The sequence below is a fragment of the Mustela erminea genome, chromosome 12 (assembly GCF_009829155.1).
Source record: "Mustela erminea isolate mMusErm1 chromosome 12, mMusErm1.Pri, whole genome shotgun sequence".
Lineage (NCBI taxonomy): Eukaryota > Metazoa > Chordata > Mammalia > Carnivora > Mustelidae > Mustela > Mustela erminea.
In genome coordinates this window covers 45,309,291-45,322,444 of record NC_045625.1, presented here as the reverse complement: position 1 = coordinate 45,322,444, position 13,154 = coordinate 45,309,291, and the positions used below count along the sequence as shown (strand labels likewise).

The 13,154-nt window shown below is 37.8% G+C and overlaps 1 non-coding gene across 1 annotated transcript; it reads right to left on the bottom strand.

Moving 5' to 3' along the window:
* Positions 1–745: 745 nt before the first annotated feature.
* LOC116571205 lies at positions 746–849 on the bottom strand. The gene has a single exon (XR_004277774.1). It is a non-coding gene; the product is annotated as a U6 spliceosomal RNA (small nuclear RNA).
* Between the last annotated feature and the right edge of the window lie 12,305 nt (positions 850–13,154).

Below are 13,154 nucleotides of genomic sequence, written 5' to 3'. Positions count from 1 at the left end.
ATACCTGCTTACTGTACCAACCCAAGCAGTATGTCGTTGAAAGTGAAATTGATAGTCCCTCCCTTTATCTTTCTAATCTCATTCTGTAATGTAACCACTGTGAACTGCTGTTTCCTTTGTTAATACAAACAAAAATATGTACAAATAGACACTAGAGATACAGAAACGTGGAGCCCTAACAGGGATCTGCTATTTTTGCTTAGTCATATGTTGTGAGCCCATTTCCTAAGTTAGTGCATAATGATCTATGTTGTTCTTTTTTTTACTAAATCTTTTTTTTTTTTTTTTGAGATGTATTTATTTGAGAGAGAGTGAACAGGAGGAGGAACAGAAGAAGGAGAGGGAGAGAAACAGACTACCTGCTGAGCATGGAGCCTGACATGGGGCTTGATCCCACGACCCTGAGATCATGACCTGAGCTGAAATCAAGAGTCGATTGCTTAACCGACTGAGCCACTCAGGTGCCCCTATGTTGTTTTTTAAATTGCTGATTAGTGTTTCACAGTATTAGTATATCATGATTAGTTGTTTATGGAAGATGTTCTTAGCAACCTTTTATTTATTTAGTTAGTTCTTTTCTTTTTTTAAAGATTTTATTTATTTGAGAGAGAGAGACAGAGCATGGGGTAGGGGCAGAAGGGAAAGACAGGAGGCGCTTGATCCTAGGACCCTGAGATCATGACCTGAGCAGAAGGCAGATGCTTAACTGACTGAGCCACCCAGGCGCCCCTATTTATTTACTTATTTAAATATGGAACACTTCTCGAATTTGCATGTCATCCTTGCGGCAGGGCCCATGCTAATCTTCTCTGTATTGTTCCAATTTTAGTGTATGTGCTGCTGAAGCAAGCAGTATTAGCAACCTTTTAGATGTATTTTTGGGTAAGACTTTGAAAGTATTTTGGGTAAGACTTTGAGGGTATTAGACACTGCTGATTTTTCTTTTTCTTATTTTTTTTTCCCCCTGTTAGTTTGAATCCCAGAAATTAAAATACTTTTTCAAGCAGTATGCAATTAGAAAAAGTAATATTGCTCTTTTAATTTCTGAAATATCAAAATGCACACTTCCACCAATAATAAATGAGAGCACCAGTTTCTCTAGGTGTTTATTAACTTTGATTGTTATCAAACTCTTAACATTGTCATCCAATAGGCAAATAGTATCTTCTTTTAATTTGCATTTCCCTGTTTACCAGTTGAGGTCCTATATTTTCATTGTTTACTGATATTTGCATTTCCTCTTTTGTGGTTTGCCTACTCTAATCTTTGACCCATTTTAAATTGCCTTTTTCTTATCGACTTGAAAGAACTCTTTATATGTTTAATAATATTAAGCACTGAGTGCTTACTATCTAAAATTGACTCTGACAAAGTATTTTGTATGTATTAACAGATCCAGTTAATTCACACAACAACCTTATGGGCTAGACACAATTTTATGGGTAGGGAAACAGAGGCAGAGAAAGGCTAAAAATGGTGTTTAAAGTCACACAGCTTGTAAGTGGCAGAGATGACATTCAAATGAAGAGCACTGTTATGTAAAGTCACGTCTAACCCCTATACTCTGGGCTGGTCAGCTGGTGGGATAGATCAGTGTGTACTAAGCAGAGATTTATGCTGCCAGTGCATTCATAGGAGCTTGTGGCAAGGATTTTTAAAAGCATGCTGGAAGACAAATATTTGTGTCGAAAGTTTGCTAAGAATACTTCTCTTTAATTAAAAATAAAAGTAGCCTGGGTGGCTCCGTGGGTTAAAGTCTCTGCCTTTGGCTCAGGTCATGATCTCAGGGTCCTGGAATTGAGGCCTGCATCGGGCTCTCTGCTCAGCGGGGAGCCTGCTTTCCTTCTTCTCTCTCTGCCTGCCTCTCTGCCTATTTGGGATCTCTGTCAAATAAATAAATAAATAAATCTTAAAAAAAAAAGTATACAATTTTAAAATAGATTCTTGATAGTTTATATTGTTGTTGAAAGTGAACTTTGGGGGACACCGTGGTGGTTCAGCCTATTGAGTCTCTGACTATTGACTTTGGCTCAGATCATGATCTCAGGGTCCTTTGGTGGCACCCCATGCTGGGCTTGCCCCCAGGTGGGAGTATGCTGGCTATTCTCTCCCTCTCCTGTTGTCCCTCCCTTCACTTGTATGCTGTCTGTCTGTCTGTCTAAATAAATAAATAAATAAATAAAATCTTTGAAAAAGGAAAGTGAATTTTGAGGGATACTAAGAAAACTGATGAAGCATAAACTGAACAATGACAGCAAAGGAGCAGAGAAGTTTTCTCAGTCACGCTAGGCATGGAAGGCCATAAATTCTTTAATGAAGTGAAATTAAAAAATAATATAAGAACTACCTTGTTATTTGTAGTTTGTTTAAGTAAATTGTTTGTATGTAGTTTTCATTACATTAGCTACTCTTAATTAATCCCTTTGTGGCCTTTATAAAGTTCAGTAAAGAAGACTAACAGCTCTCCTCCATCAAGGATTGTTACCGAGTAGAGAGATTTATAGCTGTTATGATGTTTATTTTCAGGTGTACCAGAAATATGACATATATTTTTATTACCTCCATTTAGTTTCATCTTTGGAGTCCTCGTATAGCCTGATTGCAACAATAAAAGTCTTAATCAATTTATGATAAACCCAGGCATCTCTGTTTTAAACTCATTTAATTCAGGACTTTCCACTCTAACTTCTCTCTTTTTCCAAGACTGATCTAAGTTCTAGGGGCTTTGGAGCATGGGAGTTGAGAAGGAGATCTGGTTCGGGGTCATTTTTCTTCTACATGAGTATGTGGAAGACACTGCAAACCTCTCTGGTCCTTGGACATGGCCACACCTTTCCACACCTTTTCTTCTGGAGCGTGTGTTATGGGTTAAAGGATGTTTCCCAAAAGAGATATGTTGAAGTTCTAACCTCTATTACCCCAGAGTGTGACCTTACTCAGAAATAAGGTGCAGCTGTAGTTAGTTAGAATGGGTCATGTGGAAGTAGGGTGGACCCCTGGTTCAGTGTGACTGGTGTCTTCTTATAGGCACACAATGTGTAGACAGGGGAGGAGAAGGCTGTGTCAATGCAGGCAAAGACTGAAGTTATGCAACTGTAAGACAAGGAATGCCAAGGATTATTGACGACACCAAAACTGAGAGAAAGGCATGGAACAGGTTCTCTCCTAGAGTCTTTCATAACCCTGTGACACCTTGATCTTGGATTTCAAGTCTCCAGAAATTTGAAACAATAAAATTCTGTTGTCTTAAGCCACTAGCTTGTAGAACTTTGTTATATTAGTTCTAGGGAATTAGTGTAGCATCTAATCTCTTGCTATTTCTTTGGTGCCTACTTAGTTTATTGGTCCAGTTTCATTTAGAGCTGCATCCACTTGACTCTGGGTGCCTTGGGAAAGTGTTTGGCTGCTTCCATGTCCTGTCAAGCTGGCCATATGCCAGAGCACTTCATATGGCTCCTCTGCACAACTTCGAGGCCAGAGTGTCACGGACACTGTCTATAATACTTGGCCAGCTTCCAGGGCAACCAAATAGAAAACTAGGCTTAAGTACCCTTTATTCATGAATCTCAAAACCCTTGGGGGGTGGGTACTTTAATTCTTATGCCTCAGAGCTCACCTTGGGGTGGGGACATGGGGCAAGATCTGCATAAATCTCACAAGAGTATGTCCTCATACTGCTCTTATTTCTAAGCCTTCCCCATTCCTACTTACCATTTCTATGGAACTATGACATCCCTATCCTCTCAAACTCCAGGGATTTTTATGGGGCTTTTATTTAATGTGGGTCCGCAAGATAATTTTCTCCACAATTTGGATCTATGAGAATTCATCCTTGAATTTTCTATGTGATACCTGGTAGGTGTAAAGATCTAGAATTTGCCATCCTTGTTCTCTCTTCTCTCTCTCTCTCTTTTTTTTTTTTTTAAAGATTTTATTTATTTATTTGACAGAGAGAGATCACAAGTAGGCAGAGAGGCAGACAGAGAGAGAGAGGAGGAAGCAGGCTCCCTGCTGAGCACAGAACCCGATGCGGGACTCGATCCCAGGACCCTGAGATCATGACCTGAGCCGAAGGCAGCAGCTTAACCCACTGAGCCACCCAGGCGCCCTGTTCTCTCTTCTCTTATGTTCTTTTATGACATACCCTCCATGGACAGTGGGGACTCTAGTTTTGTGGTTTAAATGGGAGAGTCATCATTAAAGGAAAAGTACAGATATGTAAGATGTGAAACTATAAAACTCCTAGAAGAAAACATACTGGAAAACTTCCTAACAATTTCTTGGAAATGACACCAAAACACACAGGCAACAAAAACAAAAATAAACAAGTGGGACTAAGTCAAAATAAAAATACTTCCATATAACAAAAGAAAAAATTAACAGAGTGAATAGTCAACCTATGAAGTGGGAGAAAATATTTGCAAACCATAGGTCTGATAAGGTGTTAGTATCCAAAATGTATAAGGAACTTCTGTCACTCAGTAGCAAATAAAATAGACCCCCAAAGAAAAACTGTGACTCAATTAAAAATATAGTCAAGAGATTTGAATAGACATTTCCCCCAAGAATATGTACAAATGATCAACATTACATGAAAAATTCTCAACATCATTAACCATCAGGGAAATGCAAATTAAAGCTTCAATGAGTATCTCCTCAGACCTGTCAGGATGGTTATTATAAAAACAAAAAGACAAGTATTGACAAGCATGAGGAGAAGTTGGAACACTTGTGCACTCTTGGTGGGAAGATAAATTGGTACAGCCACTATGCAAAACAGCGTGGAGTTTCCTCAAAAATTTAAAATAGAACTACAGTATGATCTGGCTATCCCACTCCTGTGTATTTATCCAAAAGGCTTGGAATCAGGATCTTGAAGCAGTTTTAGTACTCCCATGTTCACTGCAGCACTATTCACAATAGCCACGATGTGGAAACAACTCAAATGTCCTTCAGCAAATGAATTGATAAAGAAAATGTAGTGTCTACATACAATAGGGTATTATTTACCCTTAAAAAAGAATAAAATTCTGTCATATGTGACAGTATGGATGGAATAAGCTAGTCATAGAAAGACACACTTTATGATTTCACTTGTATTAGGCATCTAAGATAGTAAAATTCGTAGAAACAAAGAATGGAATGTTGGTTGTTGGAGGATGGGAGAAGGGAGAAATAAGGAATTACCAATCCATAGGCACAAAGTTTTATTTAAGGAAGAGACATAAACTCTAGAGATCTGCTATAGGTACTGATAGTCCAGGGGATTGTTACGGGAGTAGATCTTCATGTTGAGAGTTTTTACCACAATAAAATAAAATAAAAAATAAAAAGAGTAAGAATGCAGGAGAAACTCATCTTGGATGAGTTTCTGACTCATTTTGGAGTATAATTCTGACTCATAAGTTTTAGCTGAATAGATTCATAAGCCTTAGCTGAAAATTGGAGTCAAATTTTAAAGCTGAAGGACAACCAGGTAGCTCAGTCGGTTCAGCAACCAATTCTCAGTTTCAGCATAGGTCATGATTTCAGGGTCCTGGGATCAAGGCCTGTGTTGGGCTCCACACTCTGTGGAGTCTCTTTGGCATTTTCTCCCTCTGCCCCTCCCCCCAACTCACGCTCTCTCTCTCTCTCTAAAATAAATAAATAAAATCTTTAAAAATTTCTAAAGCAGAGCATGGGCACAGATACTTAAATCTGCATCTCTTATGGTCACTTTCTAAGGATTATGCCTATTTACTTGGGGTCCTATTTAATGAGGTTAATAGGTGGGAGTTTATGCCAGACACTGACTACAACATAATGTTTAAATACCAATTACCCACCAATTTACACACTACAGTGTATCATGTTTTCATGAATCTTGTTTCCTTGTATAAAATATGTGTTTCGGGACGCCTGGGTGGCTCAGTTGGTTAAGCAGCTGTCTTCGGCTCAGGTCATGATCTCAGCATCGTGGGATCGAGTCCCACATCGGGCTCCTTGCTCTGCAGGGAGCCTGCTTCTCCCTCTAACTCTGCTGCCACTCTGTCTGCCTGTGCTCGCTCTCCCTCTGTCAAATAAATAAATAAAATATTAAAAAAAAAAAAAAAAGAAATATGTGTTTCTTCCTAGCATTGCTGAGGACTTTTGCACATTTGCTGTATCACTCTGGGATCTTTCTGCAGTAACATGTCTATTCTTTTAGTTTTTCCTTGACTTGTCTGTACCGAATTGTATTTACCTCAGTATGACTGCAATCACTGGGACCTGGTATTAGTAAGCACAGTAACCTTAAGTGAGGGATATGTACAATATAGCTGATCTTAAAACTTAATATTTTAATGATAGATCAGTGATTACACACCTGCTGTATCTTCAGCCCAGAAATCTGTAGCACAGAAAAGAGATACAAGAGAAGTATAAGGCATCATACATACCAACATGGAATTTCCATTTAGGTAGAAGGAAATAGGACTTGAGACTACAGCAGAATATAATCACCAAGTACAAGCTACGAGATGCAGATTATTCTATAGTAAAACAGTTATCTAATATATTTCCAAGAAGGCAGCACTCAAAGGTGAGGTAACACTTTACGCAGGACAGAATAGATCTGGCCTAGACTCACCTCCAGCTAAATGGTTACTTGAGTTGGATCTTGAGTTTGGCCAGAACATGTCCAGAAACAGTTTTTCTGGGTAAGTTGTAAACTGTTCACCAAACTTGGAGACGTAGCAATAAGTAGAGAAAATCCTATTTTGGAGGTATGTGAATAGTAGGAACCTTTCATACAGATAGACCCTTAGATACAAATGTCCCAGGTCTGTTTGTTTGCTTTCTTTCTTTTTTTCTTTCTTTCTTTCTTTCTTTCTTTCTTTCTTTCTTTCTTTCTTTCTTTCTTTCTTTCTTTTGGTGAGAAATAACATAGTAACTCATTTAATAGCTAATGCACAAACTGCTTAAGAGGAATGAAATTATATTTGCACTGGAAAAGGATGGGGTTGTTCATTTACTGCACAATGAAACTGTTACTTGTGATTTTTAAAAATTATTTTTATTAACATATAATGTATTATTTGCCCCAGGGGTTACAGGTCTGTGAATCATCAGGATTACACATTTTGCAGCACTCAGCATAGCACATACCCTCCCCAATGTCTGTAACCCAACCACCCTCTCCCTACACCCCCCACCCCCCAGCAACCTTCAGTTTGTTTTGTGAGATTGAGTCTCTTATGGCTTGTCTCCCTTCCGAACCCATCTTGTTTCATTGTTTCCTTTCCTACCCCCCACACAACCCCCTGCCTCTCAAATTCCTCATATCAGAGAGGTCATATGTTAATTGTCTTTCTCTGATTGACTTAACAAATGCCCCAGGTTTATTTTCACTTGGGCCCAATCTCACTCATGTTAATGCATTAATTCAGCTGTCCTTGCTAAGGATAAATCTGTGTATCTTACTGAATTCAGACCTGGATGTCTATGTACTTCTTGCTACCCTAGTGGTCTCTCCTTGTGCAGCCTTACCACTCAAAAAAAGAAAGTATCTCTCCAGGATACAAGGAAGACTTACCTTTGGTTTCAGCCTTGTATGGATGGGTAGAAACATGGACAATCTGACCTAAGAGATCTGGAGATTCAAACCCATCAAAGTACAAGGTACTAGTGCATAGTCATTTATTATTTTTTAAAAATTGTTTAAATACAGGAGGAATTTGGAGTGCCTGGGTGGTATAGTCAGTTAAGCCTCTGACCTTGATTTTGGCTCAAGGTTGTGCGACTGAGCCCTGCGTTGGACTCTGGACTCCCAGCCCAGACCTCCAGACTCCCAGCTCACAGCAGAGCCTGCTTGAGACACTCTCTCTCGCTTTGCCCCCCCACCCCAACTCCATGCTCTCTCTCTTTCTCTCTCTCTCTCTAAAATACACAAATAAATCTTTAAAAAAATTACAGGAGGAATTTGGGCCAGTTTGAATATTGAAGGTGGCCACAAAAAGGGAAAGGTTAGAGATTTTGAGGCACTAATATTAGAGAACTGGGTTTGAGTTTCTTGAATTATTAGAAAATAAAATCAGTGTGATGAGCACGGGGTGTCGTATGTAAGTGATGACTAAATTCTATACCTGGAAGTAATATGACACTGTATGTTAGCTAACTAGAATTTAAGTAAAAATTTGGAAGTAAAAAAAAAAAAGAAAATGAAGTCCGTTTAGCTGTATAGGACAAAATTTGATTACCTTAAGCTATCACTTTTTAGGTTTTAAAAAAAGACAACTTACATTGAGTCAGAAGAAGTCAAAGCATTAAAATGAATAAATATGTAATTTCTCCTTGTTTTTCGGGATGTCCAATTAAGGATAATTTAATCTAAAATGGACCAAATTAGAAGTAAAAATGTTTAAATTAATAGGAAATATTTTGAAAGTATATTGTTCTGTGGAGATAAACACTACATTTAAAATATGCATCCTTGCACTTGACATATTTATTCATTTTCTTCAGAATGTAAATGTCTTTAGCAAATGTTGCAAACGTAGAGAAATAAATTAACTTTACATCAAAGAGCAAACATCTTACAAATGGCAACAAGAGACTAGTTGTATTTAAGATGTCTGATATTGCTTTATGTCTGTATTAATAATAAAATATTCTTATGCACTATGTCTCCTCATGGAAAACCCTGCTGTCCTTATTCATATACAAGTGAAGCTGAACTGGGATCTGGATGCCTGTGTGTCTCCCAGAAGCTTTTTCTGGAACAGATTTGATGAGAAAATTTATACTTTCTAACCACCTTTTTATACAGATCTGCTCTTCACTACTTTTACCCCTGGAGTCCTGGATATTCTGGTGGTTTTGACAGAGTAGATCAGACACACATGTTTGCTCCAGAGCGTTTAAACATACATTATTGATTCTATCGTTTGAAGGTAAAAATGCTTTCAGAAGAAACTTGGAAAACAAGTCTAAATCGATTGAATTTAAAGACCACTAGAAGTCCCCAGATATGGTTTCCACAGCAACAATTTGAATGTTGAATATTTCTTTGCATGTAACAGGTAATTAATGGCTTCATTGATTTAACAAAAAAATTTTGGCAACTACTATATGCTAGTAGCTGAGAAGCAAAAAGAACTAGGCCAAACTCTGTCTTGTTCCCTTCCTTTCCCACCCTGCTGCCACCAGAGAGGGCACCGTCGACTCAGGGTGCCTGGCAAATGAACTTGTAAGAGTAGTGTGATATGTGCCATAATAAATGTGGGAAAAATGTGCTTTGAAAGCACGGAAAGAAGAAACTGAATTTGTCTTTTGGGACAGGATGCAGACAAGAGGGATTTTATCACCTATTAAAGCAGCAGAGAAAAGGCATTTGAGTTTTATCTTCGAGAATGAGAGTGATTTATAGGTTGCATTGCGGGATTGGCGGGGTGGGAGGAGGGGACGGTTGGTGGGAAGGAAGCAGATCCTGTTCAGAGGAAATAACGTGTTTCAGCGAAGAAGCTGTGTCAGAACATCGTGGTTTTGGAGTGCTCATTGTGGCTTTCTGGGTAGGGTAAGAGAAGCACCAGGTGGGTTCAGGGAGTGGCAAGTTTTTCTGATCTAAGAGTAGGCAGAGGTATGAGTCAACATTTTTAGGATATCGTAAGGCATTTGAATTACCCTGTAGTTAGTGCAAATGTTGAATGATGATTTACATCAGGCATAAACGTTAGCATCAAGAAAATCACAGCAAGGAATCACAGGATGTGTGACATCAGGTGATCATTTTTTCTCTCTACTTTTAAGAAAAGCAATGGTTGAATAAGGCATTGCTGGTGACTGCTTCTTTCATGTCAAACACTCTCAGTCTCCCTTGCATCTTGTGGAAATTCATAGTCGGCCACCCTGACACAGTTCTACAAGCTAAATCTTATGGTTTGAGATTAAATCCCATCCTTCTGGCTTTATCCTTTTGGAGATGAAGACTTTTCAGAAGCTTTTAATTCACTTGAAGGCAATTTTAAAGTTATCTCTTGGACTTTCCACTCTAGACTAAACAGCTCTATCTCATTTACGTTTTTTTAAAAAAATCTCATGACTTCTGTGTAACAGCTCTTAAAGCCATTTTAGGGGGGCGCCTGGGTGGCTCAGTGGCTTAAGCCTCTGCCTTCAGCTCAGGTCATGGTCTCAGGGTCGTGGGATAGAGCCCCGCATCGGGTTTCTCTGCTCAGCAGGGAGCCTGCTTTCCCCTCTCTCTCTCTCTGCCTACTACTTATGATCTCTCTCTGTCAAATAAATAAATAAAATCTTTAAAAAAAAAAAAGCCATTTTAGGTGTTGATTTTTGGATCTTTTCCAATTTCTTGACAGCTTCCTTATGTGTGGTAAGATAAAAAGACAAGGTAGTGTTTTAAAGAGACTCTTAAGCCAGCATAAAGGATTATTCTCAGCCATTTTGTGTTGTATTGCTATTAGGATATGCCTAACATCATGTTAGGAGTTTTTGAAGGCAACTCTGCATTAGTGGAAGATAGAATTATTTTTTGATGTTTTGATCATCTGTACTCCTTTTCTATTTACGTGATTAAAATATTCTTATATATATATAATTTAAAAAAAAATAGACTCCACACCCAACATTGGGCTCAAACTCACTGCCCTGAGATCAAGAGTCACATGCTCTACCACTGAGCCAGCCAGGAACCCCTATGCAGCTAAAATATTTTTAAGGCAATCCTGTAAATTTTTCCTTGTGCTTGATGGGTGATTTCTCTAGTCATCTTCCGGCTACAATTTTTTTCGGGTTTATGGAGTTATAATTAACAGATAAAATTGTAAGATATTTAAAGTATACAACATGATTTGATGTACATATACATTGTAAAAGAATTCCCTTCATAACTTAAACTACGTTAAGTTACGTTAGCATCAAGAAAATTCTTTTTTTTTTTTTTTAAAGATTTTATTTATTTGACGGACGGAGATCACAAGCAGGCAGAGAGGCAGGCAGAGAGAGGGGGAAGCAGGCTCCCTGTGGAGCAGAGAGCCCCATGTGGGGCTCAATCCCAGGACCTTGGGATCATGATCTGAGCTGAAGGCAGAGGATTACCCCACTGAGCAACCCAGGTGCCCCTTAAACTACCTTCTTTTCTCAAGCAACAAGATGTAATGGAAAGAAGATTGGTTGGGAAGATCTGGGTTCAAAACCATATCTTTGTAAGAGGTGTTAGAAGTGAGCAAGTTGGCTAAAAAAATCATCCCAGAATAATTATGCAACATTCTTAAAGGTGTCCTTGTTTGGATGATAACATTACTGCGTAATAAGTTTGGGCTCTGTTAATTACTAGTTCTCTCTGGCTCTCAGCTTCCTCATTGGTAAGAGGGGTAAACAATATCCAGCCAATACATTTGTTAGGAAATGTAAACATTAAAAAAAGCTACATTTTCAAAAAGAAGAGCAACATTTTCTAGCACAAAGCCTGATGCATAGTAAATGCTTTAATTAGGTCCCTTCCTCTCTCTCTCCCCCCTTTTATAAAAACTATTAACTTTTCAGAACAAGTGGACTCTGTATCCTTAAATTCTCAAATTTCTTAGATAACAGCATATTTGTCTAAATAATACGCTTGTGAAGTTCATCCTTACAGATATCAGTAGGGAGTTTAATGAAGTTTATATCCACAATCCATGTCATTAGTAATGAGATTGCCTAATAAAGACTTGCACGTAAAATGGCTCGAGTTGTCCTTTAGCTTGATATACAACCAAAAAGAATGGCTCTCTATTTAATCCAGCCCCCAGTTTTCAGATTGAATTCCATTAAAATAGGGTTTTACCCTATGTATTCTGAGGAACACTATTCCCTGTGGGTAGCTGATAGATATTGGGGAAGAGGGAGAAATGTTGTGTTTAAACTATGGACAAAGGAAATGCTGGAATAAAGTAAGTTAAAGAGGTTTCTACATTGCAGGATTTCCCAGAACCTTCTGTGTGCTCATCTATGCTGTGAATCTGAGAGAGTGTGCTGTAGTATGCAGCACTGGCAAAATAACTGATTGAACTTGGATCTCTTTTTCCAAGGAGCTCTTCAAGAACTAATAGAAGACACTTGGAAAATACCAAGGGACTGGTAGCTCAGTTTATCACAATATTTTCCAGTTTTACACAATGTTTATTCATTTATTCATTCATTCAGCAAACATGTATTTGGCCCAAATTATTTATTGATTGTGTGCTTTGTCTCTAAGTAGTACTTCAAACCAGGTTATTTAACACAAAATTATAGTTTAATATTTGGAAATTAATTGAGGTAGTAATTTAAAAACATAGATATCAAAAATATATATTAAATTATGTAAATATTTCTTTCATTCTTATTTGATGATAAGAATTCACTATTCTACTAGTGGTCTCCCAACTTTTTTGATTGTGCCCTCAGTTCTTTACATCAAATATGCTTATTTATTTATAAATTATATGCTTGTATTAATGGGTTAATACATTATATAATCATGCCCAGAATTCAGATGTTTTAAAAGACTGAGATGAAAAATAAATAAAGATAGAAATTCTAATGTTTTTTTTTTTTCTGGATTTTAGTGGGTCACTTTGCCAGCCTTTAGGCTGCATACCACTCTGTTTGTTTTGTTTTGTTTTGTTTTGTTGTGCCCCTCTCATTGGAGACTACTTGGTGAAGGAGCAAAGAGGGAAACATCTAAACATGATATAGGCAGAAATCTTCCTTTTCATTATATATGTCATGATTTATTAAAGAGTAAATTTAGGTTTGACACTATTTTAAGTGGTTCACAAAAAAAAGGGATAAAGAAACAAGCTTTTTTTTTTTTTTTAAATCTCCATAAGCCTACTCTGATTGAGGGGAATGCACAATAACAGCAACATCAGCTGAGAAGGTGGACTTCCTGGTCAATTCTGTTAAGATTATCAAATGTTTGTAGAATATCTATCTTATGCTAAGTGCTACGCAGTAGGGATACAGAGCTGAGTCATAGCTCTCATCCTTGGGAGCTTTTATGCACCAAAGAGATGCCCAGTTTAATAGTGTTTTCTGAATAAAAAGGAAGGTTACCCTAGAAAAGTACTTCTTAAAACTATGAATATTGTGTTTTGAGTAAGACTTCTTTCTATTTGGGGATTATGGAAAAAAGGACCAGCTTACTAGGAGGGAACTTA